The following is a 19,202-nucleotide window of genomic DNA, read 5'->3' as shown; positions in this document are numbered from 1 at the left end:
GTCACTCAGTCGTGTCCAGCTCTTTGTGACCCCATGGACTGCAGCACGCCAGGCTTCCCTGTCCTTCACTATCTCTCAGGGTTTTCTCAAACTCATGTCCATCGAGTCAGTGATGTCATCCAACCATCTCATCCTGTGTCGTCCCCTTTTCCTCCTGCCTGCAATCTCGCCCAGCATCAGACTCTGTTCCAATGAGTTGGCTCTTTGCATCAGGTGGCCAAAGTATTGGAGCTTCAGCTTCAGCATCAGTCCTTGCAAGGAATATTTACAGTTGATTTCCTCTAGGATTGACTGGTTTGATCACCTTGTACTATAAATAACTATAAAAATCATAAAATGTGTAATTGTATAGCTAGAGTATGTAAAGGGATCTCTTTCTTTGGTGGGGAAACTGATAACACAGAAAGATTTGAAACTCAAATAAGAAACTCAAATGAGAAAACTCTGATTTCCTGAAAATCAGTGAAAGAGGACAAGTCTACCTGCACTTGAACAAAGAGCTTAATGATGGGGTCTGTTATGAAGTGAGGATTTGAAGGAGGAGAAAGCACAGGTAGGTGAACGATGAAATGGTCAGTAAAACTTGTTATACAAACCGTGAGAAGACATGATATGGCAGGGACAGTTCTCTCATTATTTTCATTGCTTTAATTAACGTTAAGGAGTCATGCTTTAACAGGAGTGTTTTACATAAATCATAACATAACATCAAGTCTGGTATTAAGTAAGGCATTAAAATACATTTGCCAAACAGACTCACAGACTTTAGAAACAAACTTACTATTACCAAAGGGGAAACATGGTGAGGTGGGATAAACTAAGAGTTTGGGATTAACAAATACACACTGCTATATATAAAACTGGAGAAGGCAATGGCAACCCACTCCAGTACTCTTGCTTGGAAAATCCCAGGGACGGTGGACTCCAGTCCATGGGGTTGCGAAGAGTCCCACACGACTGAGCGAATTCACTTTCACTTTTCACTTTTCTTCATTGGAGAAGGAAATGGCAACCCACTCCAATGTTCTTGCCTGGAGAATCCCAGGGATGGGGGAGCCTGGTGGGCTGCCGTCTACGGGGTCGCACAGAGTCGGACACGACTGAAGCGACTTAGCAGCAGCAGCAGCATATATAAAATAGATAATCAACAAGGACCTGCTATATAGCACAGAGAACTCTACTCAATACTCTGTAATAACCTATATGGGAAAAGAATCTGAAAAAGAATGGTTATATGCATATGTACAAATGAATCACTTTGGTGATTTTATAAATCTACATGAAAAAGTCTGTTTATTGGAATGCATAGTAAAGATGTAACATTTTCTTAATATCTTTGAAAATTTGACAAATGTCCCGAATCTCTTGCATTTACTATCAATTTCTAGTTGCATTTTTTCTCTATGGTGTTTGCCATTCTTCAAGTCTATATAAGTTCTGCTCAACTGTGTAGCATCTTCACTTACAATCTAAATTTATTTCCCAGTAATCTCTGTAAGCATCCAGTTCTTTCAATTTCAAAATATATTTTCTACTATTTCCTAAGAAAGAAAAATTTTTTATCATAAAGACTATGAAATTTTATATGCTTTTAAAGTCTAATTTAAGAATTGTGATCTAAATTACCTGAATCTATTTTTAATTTTAGTTTTAAATTTATTTTTAATTTGAGGATAACTGCTTTACAATATTGTGTTGGTTTATGCCGTATATAGACATATCCCCTCCCTTTTGAACTTCCCTCCTTCCCCACACCCCATACCACCCCTCTAGGCTGCCTAAGCCTATTTTTAGATCATTAGTATTAACAAAATCTTGTTGAACTCTCTATAATTGATTTAATTATATTTATACATATTTAAAGGCATATATTTCTTCAACAATATTTATAAGACAAGTAGTTCAAAGAATCTTTTGAAGATTCTGATCATATATCTACTTATTGAAAATATGTTTCAAATATGTTTATGATTAATATTCTCCTTTTAAAGTGATCTACATGCTATGACTCAGATATTTAAAATAGCCAAATTGAAATAAAGTGTATGAAATATATATATTTTTTGTTTATTTGTAGAAACTGATAGTATAGATTTAAATTACTGAAGATATATTTTCAGCACTGAAAGGATTTTGTTTTATTATGCTTTCGTTTAACAAGTATAATTCTTTTGCCTTACTCAAGAAATAACACAATTCTTATAATTTTAGTGATATGGGTAGCTGGCTTGTATTTATTTTTATCTCTTTAATTCAGATCACAAATATTCTGCTCATTTTCAGGTTCACACACCAAAAATAAAGAGAAAGGAATAGTATGGTAGAATCTTCTTTCAAATTAAGGTACTTGGTTTAGTTATAAACTTAGCAGTTCCTTGTTAAATGACAATGAGTTAGTTTTGGTCTCTAACCCACCTCTTCTTTCCTCCCCCTCTCTCTCCCTCCTTCCTCTCCTACATTCCTTCTTTTTTTCCTTGGAGACTTCTGATTAAACATATCATACATTTTTGCTTTCTAATGAAACTCACTAAATCAATTAGAGAGAGAAGAGAGTAGACAAATAAGTCAAATAATTTTGAAGATGGAAAAGCCTGAGTGAGAGGTCAGGAGGGCTGAGAAATCTAAATGTCATGTGCTTAGAAAAGACTTGCCAAAAAGTCACACTATAATATTTTGGAAACCTAGAAGGATGTGGTGATGAGGGACATCAGATCATGAATCTGACTGATTTCAAAGAGGCAGAAGCAGTTATGAAGATTCTGGATCATTCAGATCTTGACGTTCCCTACCGTGTCCCTGCTGTGACTATGGCAGAGAGTGTATATACCTCTATATCTGCGGGATCACTGCCAAAACACTTCCTGTGGGAGTTTGTTATAAAGTAAAAGTGTATGAGACTGAACACAGCATTGTAACCTATCAAGAGGAACTCGTCTTGAATTATAGCAGCCCCAGAAGAAGAAGAAAAGAAAGGATGTGATCAAATATTTGAGAAAATTATAGTCAAAACTTCCCTAACATTGAAAGGAAAATAGTCACCAAAGCCCGTGAAGCCTAGAGAGGTACATACATATCTCCTTGAATAAACCCAAGGAGAAATATGCCAAGACACATATTAATCAAACCAACAACTTAAACACAAAGACAAAAATATTAAAAGAAGCAAGGGACAAGCAACACGTGATGTACGAGGGGATCTCCATAAGGTTAACAGCTGATCTTTCAGCAGAAACTCTGTAGGCCAGAAGGAAGTATCAGGATATACTTAAAGTGGTGAAAGGAAAGAAATCTACAAACAAGATAACTCTACCCAGCAAAAATCACATTCAGATTCCGCGGAGAAATCAAAAGCATTACAAATGTAAAGAGATAAGCAAATGTGAAGAAAATTCAGCACCACTACATCAGCTTTGTAATGAAAATGTTAAAGGGACTTCTTTAGGCAGGAAACTCATGGCAAGGATAAGAGCTACAGAAACAAACTCAAAACAATAAACTAAATGGTAATTGAATCATACGTATCAACAATTACTTTAATTGTAAATGTATTGTGCTCTCTTCAGCAGCACATATACTAAAATTGGAATGATACAGAGAAGATTAGCATGGCCCCTGCGCAAGGATGACACGCAAATTCGTGAAGTGTTCCATATTTTTAGGCAAAACACTCTCTGACATAAATCACAGCAGGATCCTCTATGATCCACCTCCCAGAATACTGGAAATAAAAGCAAAAATAAACAAATGGTATCTAATTAAAATTAAAAGCTTCTGCACAACAAACGAAAATATAAGCAAGGTGAAAAGACAGCCTTCTGAATGGGAGAAAATAATAGCAAATGAAGCAACTGACAAACGACTAATCTCAAAAATATACAAGTAACTTATGCAGCTCAATTCCAGGAAAATAAACGACCCAATAAAAAAATGGGCCAAAGAACTAAATAGACATTTCTCCAAAGAAGACATATGGATGGCTAACAAACACATGAAAAGATGCTCAACATCACTCATTATTAGAGAAATGCAAATCAAGACCACAATGAGGTACCACTTCACACCAGTCAGAATGGCTGTGATCCAAAAGTCTGCAAGCAATAAATGCTGGAGAAGGTGTGGAGAAAAGGGAACCCTCTTACACTGTTGGTGGGAATGCAAACTAGTACAGCCACTATGGAGAACAGTGTGGAGAGTCCTTAAAAAATTGCAAATAGAACTGCCTTATGACCCAGCAATCCCACTTCTGGGCATACACACCGAGGAAACCAGAATTGAAAGAGACACATGTACCCCAATGTTCATCGCAGCACTGTTTATAATAGCCAGGACATGGAAACAACCTAGATGTCCATCAGCAGATGAATGGATAAGAAAGCTGTGGTACATATACACAATGGAGTATTACTCAGCCGTTAAAAAGAATTCATTTGAATCAGTTCTGATGATATGGATGAAACTGGAGCCGATTATACAGAGTGAAGTAAGCCAGAAAGAAAACCACCAATACAGTATACAACACATATATATGGAATTTAGAAAGATGGTAATGATGACCCTGTATGTGAGACAGCAAAAGAGACACAGATGTGTAGAGCGGACTTTTTGACTCTGAAGGAGAGGGAGAGGGTGGGATGATTTGGGAGAATGGCACTGAAACATGTATACTATCATGTAAGAAATGAATCTCCAGGCTATGTTCGATGCAGGATACAGGATGCTTGGGGCTGGTGCATGGGGATGATCCAGAGAGATGATATGGGGTGGGAGGTGGGAGGGGGGTTCATGTTTGGGAACTCACGTACACTCGTGGCGGATTCATGTCAATGTATGGCAAAACCAATACAGTATTGCAAAGTAAAATAAAGTAAAAATAAAAATTAAAAAAAATTGTAAATGTATTAAGTCCTCCAATGAAAAGATGTAGACTGCTGAATGAATCCGAAAACAAGACCCCTACGTATACTGTCTAGAAAAGACCCACTTTGGGCCTAGGGACACATACAGACTGAAAGTGAGGGGCTGGAGAAAGATATTTCATGCGAATGGAAATCAAAAGAAAGTGGGAGGAGTAATATTCATATTAGATAAGGTAGATTTTAACATAAAAACTTTTATAAGAGACAAAGAAGGACACTGCATAATGATCAAGTGTTCAATCCAAGAAGAAGCTATAACAATTATAAATATATATGCACGCAACATAGGAACACCTCAATACATGAGGCAAATGCTAACAGCTATAAAAAGGGACATCAACAGGAACACAATAATAGTGGGGGACTTTAACACCCCACGCACACGAATGGACAGCTCATTCAGACAGAAAATTAATAAAAATCACAAGCCTTAAATGACCAGATGGCTGTAATTGCTATCTATAGGACATACCATCTAAAATCTTCAGAATATACATTTTTCTCAAGTGCACATGAAATATTTTCTAGCATAGATCACATCTCGCATCACAAGCCTTGGTAATTTTTTCTCTGCTTTTATTGCTTAAGCTTTCTCATTGTTTTTTTAAAAATCCATTTCTATATTTCCTTCTGTTTCCAAGTGCCAAAAAAAAGTTTTTGCTTTTTTGTGTTTAGATTCTTAAATCAACAAGAAATTATATCTTTGCTTGCCATAAAGTAGGAATCTATCTTTTGCTACCATGATACCATGATAATTAGTTGTCCCAGTCCCGTTATTGAGTAGTCCTTATATCAGAATATTAACTAAAAGTTTAAAAATTTTAAAATATTTTCAAAATTCTCATGGCTGAACAAGTATAAAAGAAATTTAAGTTTTATGCCTAGGCTGATGGAAGGCACAAAATCCTATGTGGAAAATTTGGAGTTACACCCAAGGGCATCCTGAGAGTAAAAATTCCTGGGATTAACCAAAACTACCAGGAGAATTCCAGATTTTGAAAAGGTATTGATGGGGCTCAAGCAGAGATCTCAAAGGAACCAAGTATTATCTGAGTTCCAAGTATAAAGAATCGAAACGTGACTCATGTCTGTCTCTAACAGGATGAGAAGTTAGGTGAGTCGAGCTGCAGGGTTGGATGGTTGGGGAGGGGCTATGCTGCCTTCCCTACCGCGGTCCCTCTCCACACTCAGGAGTCCTTTGTGACCAGAGCACAGCTCTATGATGGGGACCTAGGACTTTAGTCCCCCAGTATACACCTTGTGCTTAGTTGCCTGAGGACAGCAGTGTGATTCAGATGATGGAGAATCTTCTCGACTCTCTTAAAAGCACTTTTGGTACTTGGCTGGACTCCAGTTCCACTTCCTGGGTGACTGAAACCATCCTTGTTATTCTGTTTGGACTGGGGCTCTTTTTCCTGGTCCTTCCCTATTTTCAGAATAAACCAACTTTACCACCTCTTAGGAAACACAGAAACACCAGGAAGGTAAGGAACTCTTGGCCCTGATCAACAAACACATGATTCTCTTTTTTTTTTTTCCTATTATTTCCAATTTTCTGAATCAACTGGAGAGACTCTTGAGATAGGAAAGAATAGAACATCTATTCTCAAGGAAGAATAAAACATCACCCCTCTAGGGACAAACTAGATTGAGCAGGGGACATAGTGAACACTAGGATTTCTATCCAAATATTTCGGACCAGGTGTCCAAGTGTGGAAGACGGCTTCAGGAAAAGTCCCAAATACAGTGACCAGGGGGTGAGGACTGGATACTCAGTTCATGTCAACTACAGTACAGGACTCTGAGCATCGGTTCACCAGTCACAGGATAGGTGTCTTGGACGAGGGCTGAACGAGGGCAGTGCTGAAGCCCTGAGAGCCTCAAAGCAGGGGCTGGGGTGGGGCTCTGGATTGGGAAGCAGAGATCTACCTAAGGGAGATCGGATTCACCTACAGGTCTGAGAATGTATGTGTTTCGTGAGCAGTGGAACAGTGAGAAAAGAAATCCAGGGTGAACCTCACATTGAAAATCCTACTTTATGTTCTACAAGAAGGAAAACAAAACACTTTTGTCCCCCTTAAAAAAAAATGAGTAAAAAGAAAGAAAAACCACAGAGCTCTGTTAGTTAAGTGTAGAAAGTCTTCTTATATATGGACCCTGAGTAGCTGATGCTTGCCTAGAGAGGGGAGAATGAGAATTGGGTTCAAGGTCCTCGTTTTTTCTGTCCCTCAGCATCAAATGCAGCTGAGCGGGAGATGCAGGGATAAGAAGACAGATAGAGCTTTGAAAGGTAGGTTCTGATGTTTAGCCCTGAGTCTCTCAGGGCCCTGAGGACCCAGCTCTGCGGGCTCCAAGGAAGTCAGTGGTAGTCCCAGTCCCTCGGTAAACAGAACCCCCAGGGAAGCTCCTGGGAAGAGAGCAGCATGCAAATACTTCCCAGATTTCCCAGCAGAATGAAGTTCTGAGGGGCTTGGAAAAGGGTGTGGTCCAGCTGGGTGTGTGGGCTGCATTGAATCGGTAGCTCCTGGATTGGGAGGTGGGACCTCTAGTTCTGAGCCTGAACAGAAGGTTTCATTCAGATTCCTCTGTGAAGTGACCCCCAGCCTGTTCTTCCCCACAGGGCACTGTAAAGATAGAAAGGGATAAAGGATGTGAAAGCAGTTTGTAAATGATAAACCCTTTCCTGAGCTTCACCATCATTGTCAGGCATTCTGTGGCCTTGGGTGCTGGTGCTTGGGCTCCAATCTCCCAGGGGTGTCCCCTTAAAGAGACAGTGTACTTAACCTCCTATAAGATCCCTAGGCCCCTGTCTTCACCATCATGACCCAGTCTGCTGATTTCCAGCTTGCAGAGATTGCCTGAAAGAACTGGAAGAGGTCCGGGACTTGGCTTCCCACCTGCAAAGGTAAAGAACCTTCCCCATCTCTCCTGGGTTCCTCTTTCTCCCAGAACCTCTGGTGTTATCCCAGGGATGCAGGCAGCCTGGGGCTGAGTTGAGAGGGGGAGTCCTGGGGAGTGGGGAAAGTCTAAAGCCCTGGGGTGAGGACAGCAGGAGCACTGTGAAGTTGGCTGGGGGCCAGGGAGGGCTGTGGGCTGTGGGTGCCCACCCTTGCTTGGCCTCCCCAGCCCTCCTAGCCCCAGGGGCTCCTGGCTGCAGCTTGTGCCTCCTGTCTCCTGCAGACACCTGGGGAAGATTACTGACAAGGGCACCATTCATCAGCTTTCCTCTCAAGAACACCCTGGCGAGGTATACAAGCAAGCCCCTGCTGGAGCCCACTAACCATGTAGGCAAGAGGCTGCTCCCACCATGTCCCCACCTCTGCTGACTGAGCAGCCTCCATCTCAGGCCTCCACAGTTTCTCCAAGATAAGTGACCTCAGTTTCTCTGTTCACTCAGATTCCTCCCTGACTCTCTCTCAGCACCAGAGCTTTTCCTTCCCCTGGACAGACTTTCACTCCGGCCACCTGCTCTTTCCCCTTCCCTGCCATGCCCTCCTGACCCAGGGGCTGCCCTGCACCTGTAACAGACTCCTCTGCACCCCCTCCCCACCCCCGCCTCCCCACCAGGCTCCATGATGTGTCTCACTAGGGGTGACTTCCAAGCACTCCCACTGAGCACCATCTCACGAAACTCATACCCTTCTCCCCTTGGAGACCAGCCATCTCAGGCCTTGTTCTTTCAAGCTGTCCCCTTTCAGCCCTGTTTTGGTGGCAGGGGACTGCCAAAGCCTGAAGTTTCTCTACCTTGACACACTTGAGTCCCAGCAAGAACACCTTCCCTGCCGCCTGTCAGAGGCCTCACTTTGGGGAAACCCCACAAACAGACAGGTAGAGGCTGGTAGTCTCTCTCTTGTCAACCTGGATGTCCAGAAGCTGTTGGAGACACTAATCACCAAGAGAGTAGAACTGAAGATTTGGAAGGAGAATGAAAAGGAGGTGCAGGCAGGCTACCATCTGACTTCTTTGGGGAAGAGGATCAAGTCACTTGGTGACAAGCAGGACACGTTGGGTCGCCAACACTTCTGGAGCATAGAAGGCAAAGCAGGACAACTGCTTGGTCCTGAGAAGCCCCTGTATCCTGACATTTTGGGGACCATCTACAGAAGACAGGCGGCCAGCTCTTCTGGGATCTCTTTCTGTGCAGTGACTCTCTGGTGGCTACTGTCACAGCTCCTGGGTCTCCTCTAGAGCTGCACCCTATCTTATTCAATAAACTCTCTAATGCTGAACCATTCCAAATTCAAGCTGAAGTAACTTCGCAGCTGTCATTTGACCAGCTCTTGACCCACCCTGTGACCCAGGCTCAACTTCAATCCTTGACTCAAACCATGCCCCAATGTCAATCACCACTTTGGGTTCAGTTAGAGACCCCTGACCATGTCTAACCTTATTTCCCAATCTGACCATCTCTTCTCAGCCACAGATTAGGTATTGTGAAGGATCTTGTCCTAGAGTCCAAACTAAGGCACAGTCATTCATCCAAATGCAATTCAAATCCTGGAATGTCATTTTTTATAAAAGCAACTAGGGAGTTGAAGAACTTTACCCTCTTTGGTTAAAAGATCTCAGTAGGCGTTTAGCCAGGTCCCTCCCAACCTTCCCAGGAGAACAGGTCTTCCCAGACCCACAGTTCTGTCTCCATCCTTATTGGGGATTTGATCAATCTTGAGGTTTGGGAGAAACTAGCACACTACCATTCCAAAAGGTTCACGCAGCAACAGAGTGGTGTGCCCTGCAGAATCCAAGCATTGGATTGGATACAGCCTCAGGATCAATTCTCAAGACCTTGTCAGGTACAGGGCAAGAAGTGGCCCTCAAGGACCTCTCCAGGTCCAGGCAAAAGCAGCCAGGATGCATAGTCCAAGTGCCCAGCAAAGATCCCACCAGGGAAGGGCCTTCACCAGGATATACATCAGAATTTGGGGAGGATCCTAGAAAGATCTGTTCATGACCTCAGCCAGCACCACAGCGACGGTTCCAAGAGTGAGGCTCGAGTCAAAAAGAGAGTTGGGCTCAGGCAGGAAGCATCCAGAATAAGATTTGGGAGTCCTTATGGAAAGGAAGGCAGAGCAGATCCCTGAGTGTCCAAACCCTGTGGATGTACATTGTTCGAGACTAGATGACAACCTTGTCTCAGACTTTCCTGGACAGTCAAATGCTCCTCAGTGAACAGAAAATCCAGATTCCTCTCAGGATAGTGAGGCCTCCATGAATACCTCCCATGGGTCTCTTGTCCTCAGTCCTTATATTCAGCAGGATCTGAAGGCACATGTAATAATGTTTTGGGTGAGGCACAGGTATGGGGCCTATGCCTCGATGTCCTCAAGTCCATACTTAGCTTGAAGTTGACAAAAGTTCACTGCATACCCCTTCCAGGATCCAACTTGAAAGCAACCTGTGAATCTGGGGACTGCTCAAAAGCCTAGTTAACCAAGGTCTTGGTTAACCTAGTTAACTCACCCAGGATAGAAAGTGGTAACAACAGAGGCAGTTTCCCCCATGGAAAGTCCCCTCCCTGCCCGCTGTGGGCTGTGGGAGGGCCCCTACCTGGCGAGGTCTACAAGCCTTCAGAGATCCCTCTGACTGGTCAAGAAGAAAGCCACCTCAGGCCCACAAACATAACTTTGTGGGCAGAATCTGGCACAATGAGTCTGTCATGGGAGCTAACAGAGGCAGCCAGTCCAAGGCCATCGATGAGCCACAGGGGGAAGCCGGGGTGGGCCTCCCCAGGCTCCTGCTCAAGCGTGACAGTAGTTGACTTTGACACATGGTCCCAATCTTCCAGGGAACAAGAGGCCATGGAGGAGGACCCTGGTTGGAAAGGTGCTTTTGAACCTAGTGTGCTAATAAAATCCTAAAGTATTACTATGGATTTGAGGAGATGACAGTCTGTAAGTTGCAATAAAAGCCTCTCCTCGAAGATAAAGTCTGTTCCTCAGAACTGAAAGAGACAGGTGTACCCCAATGTTCATCACAACACTGTTTACAATAGCCAGGACACAGAAGCAACCTAGATGTCCATCAGCAGATGAATGGATAAGAAAACTGTGGTACATATACACAATGGAATATTACTCAGCCATTAAAAAGAATACATTTGAATCAGTTCTAATGAGGTGGATGAAACTGGAGCCTAATGTACAGAGTGATGTATGTCAGAAAGGAAAACACCAATACAGTATACTAATGCATATATACGGAATTTAGAAAGATGGTAATGATGACCCTACATGCAAGACAGCAAAAGAGACACAGCTATATTTTATTTTTTATTTTTTAAATTTTTACTTTTACTTTATTTTACTTTACAATACTGTATTGGTTTTGCCATACATTGACATGAATCCACCACAGGTGTACATGAGTTCCCAATCCTGAACCCCCCTCCCACCTCCTACCCCATATCATCTCTCTGGATCATCCCTGTGCACCAGCCCCAAGCATCCTGTATCCTGTATCGAACATAGACTGGCAATTTGTTTCTTACATGATGGTATACATGTTTCAGTGCCATTCTCCCAAATCATCCCACCCTCTCCCTCTCCCTCAGAGTCCAAAAGTCTGTTCTATACATCTGTGAAGAGACACAGATATAAAGAACAGTCTTTTGGACTCTGTGGGAGAAGGTGAGGGTGGGATGATTTGAAAGGGTAGCATTGAAATGGGTGTATTATCATATGTGAAGCGGATCACCTGGTCCAGGTTCGATGCATGAGACAGGGTGCTCAGGGCTGGTGCACTGGGATGACCCTGGGGGATGGGATGGGGAGGGAGGTGGGAAGGGGGTTCTGGATGGGGAACACATGTGCGCCCATGGCTGATTCATGTCGATGTTTGGCAAAACGCACTACAATATTGTAAAGTAATTAGCCTCCAATTAAAATAAATGAATTAATTTAAAAAAAAGTCTGTTTCCTCAAACACAGACAATTTACCTGCTGATGCACAGTGTTATAAGCTTGAGTTTCAAGGGTTCACAGACCAGAAGAAAAGGCTGTCCCAGGGGAGTGCTCCTTCAAGACTGGGCCACTAACATACTCCTCAAAGACTATCTCTCAGATATGTTAACTGCTACAAACACTTGGGATTTGCAGGAATCTCTGTCCTGTCCAGGGGAGACACATCCAATTCACAGATGACCTACGATCATTTGTTCCAGTGGAGGGAAAAAGCAGGAGCAGCTGGAGGCCCTGAAGCAGCAGCCTCAACATCAGAGCCAGAGCAAGAAGTTGTCCCCACTGGTCAGAGAGAATTACAGGAGTTTCAAACTAGGACAGCATGAAAAATGTTTGGCAGAGTGGAGAGTCTACCGGGGCATTGGATGAAAAAAAAGATTAAGCAACATCTCCAGTAGATTTTCCTCCGTAAAGGCAAAGGATTGGAAGAGACACTGCAAAAACGCAAGCCTGTAGCAGCCACTGCCCAGAGCCAGGGACAAGTCAAAAGCAGATTGCTTATGACACCAGAACTTCTGAGGCTCAGGCTCTCATGATAGCTGTTGGAAAGATCCTAGAGGAGAAGGCGGTGCTTCACTGTGGACCTCATGCCTCAGAGTTAAACTGGTGCAAAGGAGAACTCTGGGACCCACTAGGTCCACATTACTGCTCCCATAGGTTTCTCTCCAACTGAGAGCAAAGGAGAGTGATGGTAGATACAGCCCTCCATCACCCAGTTACCCCCATGGGCCACAGCTGTCCCACAAGGAGTCAATGGACCAGTTCCAGGGAGCCAGGTGCCCCCCTAGGCAGAGGCTAGCAGCATGGATCAAGAGTGACAGGTGTTCCAGGCTATTCCCTCCACTGTCCAGGGCATTGTCTTTTTCAGAAATAAACCTCTTCTCGTTAATCAAAACACGATTGTCACAGCATTCCTGGTGGGGAAACTTAAATGCATGCCTGTCAGAGAAAAAAATTTTTTCTCTCTCAAGTTTAGCACATTCTCTCTGTGGTAATGATTTCTTCGTACCCCAGATTTTATTGTTTCCCAAAGTGAAACCTTTTTCTCATGAAAGGTGATGGCCTCTCTGTGCCCTGCTAGGGGGAAGGGAAAGAGTCAGGGCCCACTTTTCCCAGGTGCTTGCTCTGACTTTCAGATGGGACAGAGACATGGAGGGGTGCCGGGGTCCAGCCCCGGTGGATCCAGGGAATTCGAAATGTGGACGGAGTCGGCGAGGAAAACTTATTTATTTATTAATATAAGATTAGATTAGGAAGAAATAGTGTAGTAGGAAGATTAAGTGAAGAGAAGAGGCTGATTAACTTGGGTTATGTGGAAAACCAATAAGTTCCAGACAAGGAGCTTGCACCATCTACGTTAGGCCGCCGGCGCCCGTTTGAATATCGGAGAGTGCCCCACCTTGGGCTCTCTCTCTTATGGATCTTAAAAGCCGGGACAAGTAAGTAGCCATAGTGAGCCTCCACCTTCCAAGGGATCAGCTTGAAATTAAAGAGGAGACACGGGGGAAACCAGTCCAGCGACTGGCTCTCCTTCTATTGTCCTTCAAGGCCTTTTATACTTTTGATTATACATAGAGATCAATGGGTAATACAAAATAATGTAGCATTCGCAGCCCAGACTCTTTCTGGGCTCTTTCTGTATACAAAAGGTCTCAGGTGATTTACATTATCTTCTGGCCAAGAGGCTTGTTAATACTTTTTGGCTCTCTTCCTTAATGAATGTTAATTTCGTTTCCCCTGAAGTGTTTTTCTTTAATCTGCATCTCCTTAAAACACTAAAGTTACATCTCTATAGAACAAAGGCGCAGTGGGTTATAACAAAGAAGGTACTTAACTCAAAGATCTAATGTTGCTAATACCAGGTCTACTACTTGTTTTTCTATATACCAACTATATCTAAAAATAAAGGATATGAAAATTTGGCAGCAAGTACTGGCTCAACAAATGAAACCTTTAATCAGTCCTATTCTAATGATTTTGACTCTTCGGAAGTCCCTACATTCCTAGGATGTTTTAAGCTTCCTGTGCCTCCTGTGGTCAGGAGGCCTCAAACAATCACATGCACAGCTGTACGCAGGCAGGCTAGAAAGCCATCAGAGGGGTTTTTGGATTGAAACACTCTTTCAAATGCAGAAGACTAAAGCCCCGAATTGACTTTTTCCAGAGAATGTCAGAAGAGTGGAAAAGCAGGCAGATTCTTATTTTTGGGGGGTGGATGCTCAGGAAATTCCAGGGGGAAAACCTGAGGTCTGATTAGCCTTGTCATCAGAGCTCTTGCGGCATGACCTTGTCACGGGTGGAATTCCTCACGCTGGCTCCCGGCAGAGGGGGGTGGACCCCAGTAGGATGCTCACCCTCACTGCACCTTCAGTTTCCATGAAACCAGCGTTACAGAAACAAGCGACAGCATTCAGGACATGCCAAGGTGAACTGAGCCTAAAGACCTCCTCCTTCTCAGGATCCAGCTCAGTCTTCTCTCCATCTCTCTCTCTCTGTACCTGGAACTTGGGTAGCTGTGGGGGAGGGCTTTGCAGAGGCTGAAATTCCCCACAGTCTCAGAAAGTATCAGAGACAAGTTCACATGTCGGAATAAAGAGAGTTTGGGGACAGTGCTGGCCCGAGACTAGAGGAGGGAGAAACCTCTTTCCCGTGTCAAGGTGGGATTACATGACACTGCCCTAGAAGCCCCTTCTTTCCTAGAAGGAGCTGGGATTGAGATAGGCCAGGAGCGTCACCCTCCTCTGCCTTTCTCACGCTCTGGAGCAGAGGCAAGGATGAGGACCACATTCCCGGCTCTGAGGGTGTGCAGTGTGGAGCATGGAGGCCCCCGAGGGCCAGTCCACCTCTGCCCTGGAGGAGAGAACAGCCCTGCTCACAGCGCCCACCTCCCCTGGGGTAAGAGCAGGGGCATGGCTGTGCGCAGTCCCCTCACTGTCTGAGGGTGGGACGCTGTGCCCCGAGGGTGGGATGCAGGGGGAGGCAGGTGGCAGAGATTGTGCAGTGACCAAGGAGCCCCTGGCAACCACCAACTACAGGCCCAGAGGAAGGAAATTAGGGGCCTGGTGGCTCCTAGTGGCCCCACCCCAGGGTCCCCCCCTACTCTAGCTCTCAGAGCCCAGATTGTGTGAAGCCACCTGGAGCTCCTCCACAGAGGGCCAGGCTTCCAGGGGCAGTGGAGCCTCTGAGCAGGCAAGCTTCACTTCTCCACAATGCAAATAACCAGCTTTCACAGGACCGGGAGCTAGGGCCAGACTCGCGGTCCCTGACCTCTGCCTTACACATGTAGCCCAAGGAGGCTCCCAGGGGACTCAACAGGTGGGACTCTACAGGCCCAGAGCCTGTGCCAGAGTTGTGGCAAGTCTTGCCTGCCCTCGGCCTTGCTCACTCACTGCAGAGCCAGATGCAGAAGAGACTACAGATTGGATATGTCACCCAGCGGGCAGGACATGACCTGTGGGAACAAGGGTGCCGTCGGCTTCCCTCCCCAGGCCTTTTCACATGAGAAAGCAGGGAGACAGGAGCAATTCCCTAGAGCAAGTCAGGGCTCTGTGTCAGTCACTCCTGCTCCAGGGGGTGCCCCTGACCCAGGAGGCAGCAGGAATGGTTCTGCCCCCATGCCTGTCAGGACCCCACAGGTGGAACCAGGACCTGGTGGGGTGTGGCAGCAGTGGGTGCTCCTCTGGGGCCAGAGGGGAGGGCTGGGACCAGGTTACAGAGTGACCGCGAGAGCTCAGAAGAGGGGGCGCAGAGCAGGAACCTCGAGCCTGGATGCTGCCCGGGCCTCTGAGAGGCATCGAGAGGGGAGTGCTGTGGCGGGGGGGGGGGGGGCGGTGGTTCTGGCCCCCTAAGCACCTGCCCAGAGAAGTGACACAGAAGGACACTGTACCACTGATCCTGTTTGTGACGCCAATTGTCTTGTTCACACTGTCCCTGCTGTCTGTTGAACCCAGGATAGACAAGGCGTGAGCTGCGATGCTGGAAGAAGACTCAAGGAGCTATAGGAACTGCAGACACGTTTATTCTCTCCTGGCTGATGCAGCAGCTATAGCATAACCTAACACAGCATAACCGCACACAACCACCCTTCCAGGCTTTTCCAGGTGAAGCTTATACAGCTGAACTGCCTAAAGTAGTCCATCACCAAGCGAGTGTCTCGTGATGGGCATGCGCGGTGCTACAATGATCTCAGCTGTTATATAGTCATTATTTACAAAACGTGGGGCGAGCGAGCCTGAACACACAGTCTTGGCCAATTTCCTCGCTCCCCACAAACACTGACAGGACAACAAGACACAAGGAGGAGCAAGTCCCTGAGCTCTTCGCCTGCCTTCATGGGCAGAGGGGTCAGCAATAGGGTGTCCCCCACTGGGACCCCACGCAGAGACCCACACTGACCCACATGGGGACCTCCCACACCCCCACTCTGAGAAATTCCACCCAGAGACCTCTCAGGGCATCCCACAGAAACCTCTCTCTGAGCCCTCCCACACACACCTCACAAGTGTTCTTCAGGATCTGAATAACCCCCCACTGACAGGTCTTTCAAGGTGGGTCTGATGTCATTTTACAAACCAGCAGCACAGGGGAAGGACCAATGATGGTGCCTGACCCACCCCCAGAACTCTAAGACATCCAGACATTTTCAGCATTGCCCCAGGTGGGGATCTCTGCTTGGAGAAAGGATCATGCTCTTGTCTCTTTGTAACCATTGTACCTAAACAGAAGAATCACAACGTTCAGCACCTGCAGGCCTGCAAAATTCTTTCCTCCACAGATCTTCAGTAGCTTGAGCTCTGCCCCAGGGATTAGAGAATCACACATTTTAAACACGAGTAAAATGCTGCCATTTTTTGGGTGTCAGTTCTAAAAGGTCTTGTAGGTCTTCATAAAACCGTTCAACTTCAGCTTCTTCAGCATTACTGGTTGGGGCATAGACTTGGATAACTGTGATATTGAATGGTTTGCAAAAGAATGCTCAAACTACCGCACAATTGCACTCATCTCACATGCTAGTAAAGTAATGCTCAAAATTCTCCAAGCCAGGCTTCAGCAATACGTGAACTGTGAACTCCCTGATGTTCAAGCTGGTTTTAGAAAAGGCAGAGGAACCAGAGATCAAATTACCAACATCCGCTGGATCATGGACAAAGCAAGAGAGTTCCAGAAAAACATCTATTTCTGCTCTATTGACTATGCCAAAGCCTTTGACTGTGTGGATCACAATAAACTGTGGAAAATTCTGAAAGAGATGGGAATACCAGACCACCTAACCTGCCTCTTGAGAAATGTGTATGCAGGTCAGGAAGCAACAGTTAGAACTGGACATGGAACAACAGACTGGTTCCAAATAGGAAAAGGAATATGTCAAGGCTGTATATTGTCACCCTGCTTGCTTAACTTATATGCAGAGTACATCCTGAGAAACGTTGGACTGGAAGAAACACAAGCTGGAATCAAGATTGCCAGGAGAAATATCAATCACCTCAGATATGCAGATGACACCACCCTTATGGCAGAAAGTGAAGAGGAGCTAAAAAGCCTCTTGATAAAAGTGAAAGAGGAGAGCGAAAAAGTTGGCTTAAAGCTCAACATTCAGAAAACGAATATCATGGCATCCGGTCCTATCATGTCATGGGAAATAGATGGGGAAACAGTGGAAACAGTGTCAGACTTTATTTTTTTGGGCTCCAAAATCACTGCAGATGGTGACTGCAGCCATGAAATTAAAAGATGCTTACTCCTTGGAAGAAAAGTTATGACCAACCTAGACAGTATATTCAAAAGCAGAGACATTACTTTGTCGATTAAGGTCCGTCTAGTCAAGGCTATGGTTTTTCCCGTGGTCATGTATGGATGTGAGAGTTGGACTGTGAAGAAGGCTGAGCGCCAAAGAATTGATGCTTTTGAACTGTGGTGTTGGAGAAGACTCTTGAGAGTCCCTTGAACGGCAAGGAGATCCAACCAGTCCATTCTGAAGGAGATCAGCCCTGGGATTTCTTTGGAAGGAATGATGCTAAAGCTGAAGCTCCAGTACTTTGGTCACCTCCTGCAAAGAGTTGGCTCATTGGAAAAGACTCTGATGTTTGGAGGGATTCGGGGCAGGAGGAGAAGGGGGACGGCCAAGGATGAGATGGCTGGATGGCATCATGGACTCGATGGACGTGAGTCTGAGTGAACTCCGGGAGATGGTAATGAACAGGGAGGCCTGGTGTGCTGCGATTCATGGGGTCGCAAAAAGTCGGACACGACTGAGCGACTGAACTGAACTGAACTGAAAATGCTGCCAACCTGCAATGAAAGTCAAATATTTTATTGTCTTATTTTATTCATATTCCAGTCAGATGGTGCCATATCATATTTTTAAAAATTTCTTTGGAGATAAGATCTGATTTCAAGATGCAGATTACTTTACTTTGGAAACAAAGTAAAAAACTGCAGTAAATGGGGTTTGGAAAGAAATAAAGCAGCAATAATAAGGTGTGTGGTGTCTCACTCACTTGCCAGAGGACTGTGCAACTATCACATTATTTTGAACATACAGTTTGTGTCAGCTTTGTGGGTGGTGTTTTATTTTTAAGTGAAACAGGCTAAAAATATCATGAAGATTTTTCAAATGAATCAGATATCTAGCAATACTCCTTTTTTGTCCTCTGGCAAAAATATACTTTTTGTCTTAAAATGTAGTAATGCCTTCAACTAGTATTATGCATATTTCCAAGGGAAATAAATGGGGAAACAGTGGGAACAGTGTTGGACTTTATTTTTTTGGGCTCCAAAATCACTGCAGATGGTGATTGCAGCCATGAAATTAAAAGACGCTTACTCCTTGGAAGAAAAGTTATGACCAACCTAGATAGCATATTCAAAAGCAGAGACATTACTTTGCCAACAAAGGTCTGTCTAGTCAAGGCTATGGTTTTTCCAGTGCTCATGTGTGGATGTGAGAGTTGACTGTGAAGAAGGCTGAGCGCCGAAGAATTGATGCTTTTGAACTGAGGTGTTGGAGAAGACTCTTGAGAGTCCCTTGGACTGCGAGGAGATCCAACCAGTCCATTCTGAAGGAGATCAGCCCTGGGATTTCTTTGGAAGGAATGATGCTAAAGCTGAAACTCCAGTACTTTGGCCACCTCATGTGAAGAGTTGACTCACTGGAAAAGACTCTGATGCTGGGAGGGATTGGGGGCAGGAGGAAAAGGGGACGACCGAGGATGAGATGTCTGGATGGCATCACCCACTCGATGGACATGAGTTTGAGTGAACTCTGGGAGATGGTGATGGACAGGGAGGCCTGGCATGCTGCGATTCATGGGGTTGCGAACAGTTGGACACG

The 19,202-nt window shown here is 44.9% G+C and overlaps 1 non-coding gene across 1 annotated transcript; it reads left to right on the top strand.

Annotated features, from left to right (window-relative positions):
• The first annotated feature begins 3,550 nt into the window (after positions 1 to 3,550).
• On the top strand, positions 3,551 to 3,657 carry LOC138434966 (U6 spliceosomal RNA). Its single transcript, XR_011255012.1, has one exon. It is a non-coding gene; the product is annotated as a U6 spliceosomal RNA (small nuclear RNA).
• Positions 3,658 to 19,202: the final 15,545 nt, after the last annotated feature.

The sequence above is a fragment of the Ovis canadensis genome, chromosome 2 (genome assembly GCF_042477335.2).
Source record: "Ovis canadensis isolate MfBH-ARS-UI-01 breed Bighorn chromosome 2, ARS-UI_OviCan_v2, whole genome shotgun sequence".
Taxonomy (NCBI): Eukaryota; Metazoa; Chordata; class Mammalia; order Artiodactyla; family Bovidae; genus Ovis; species Ovis canadensis.
This window is presented reverse-complemented; position numbering and strand designations above follow the sequence as displayed.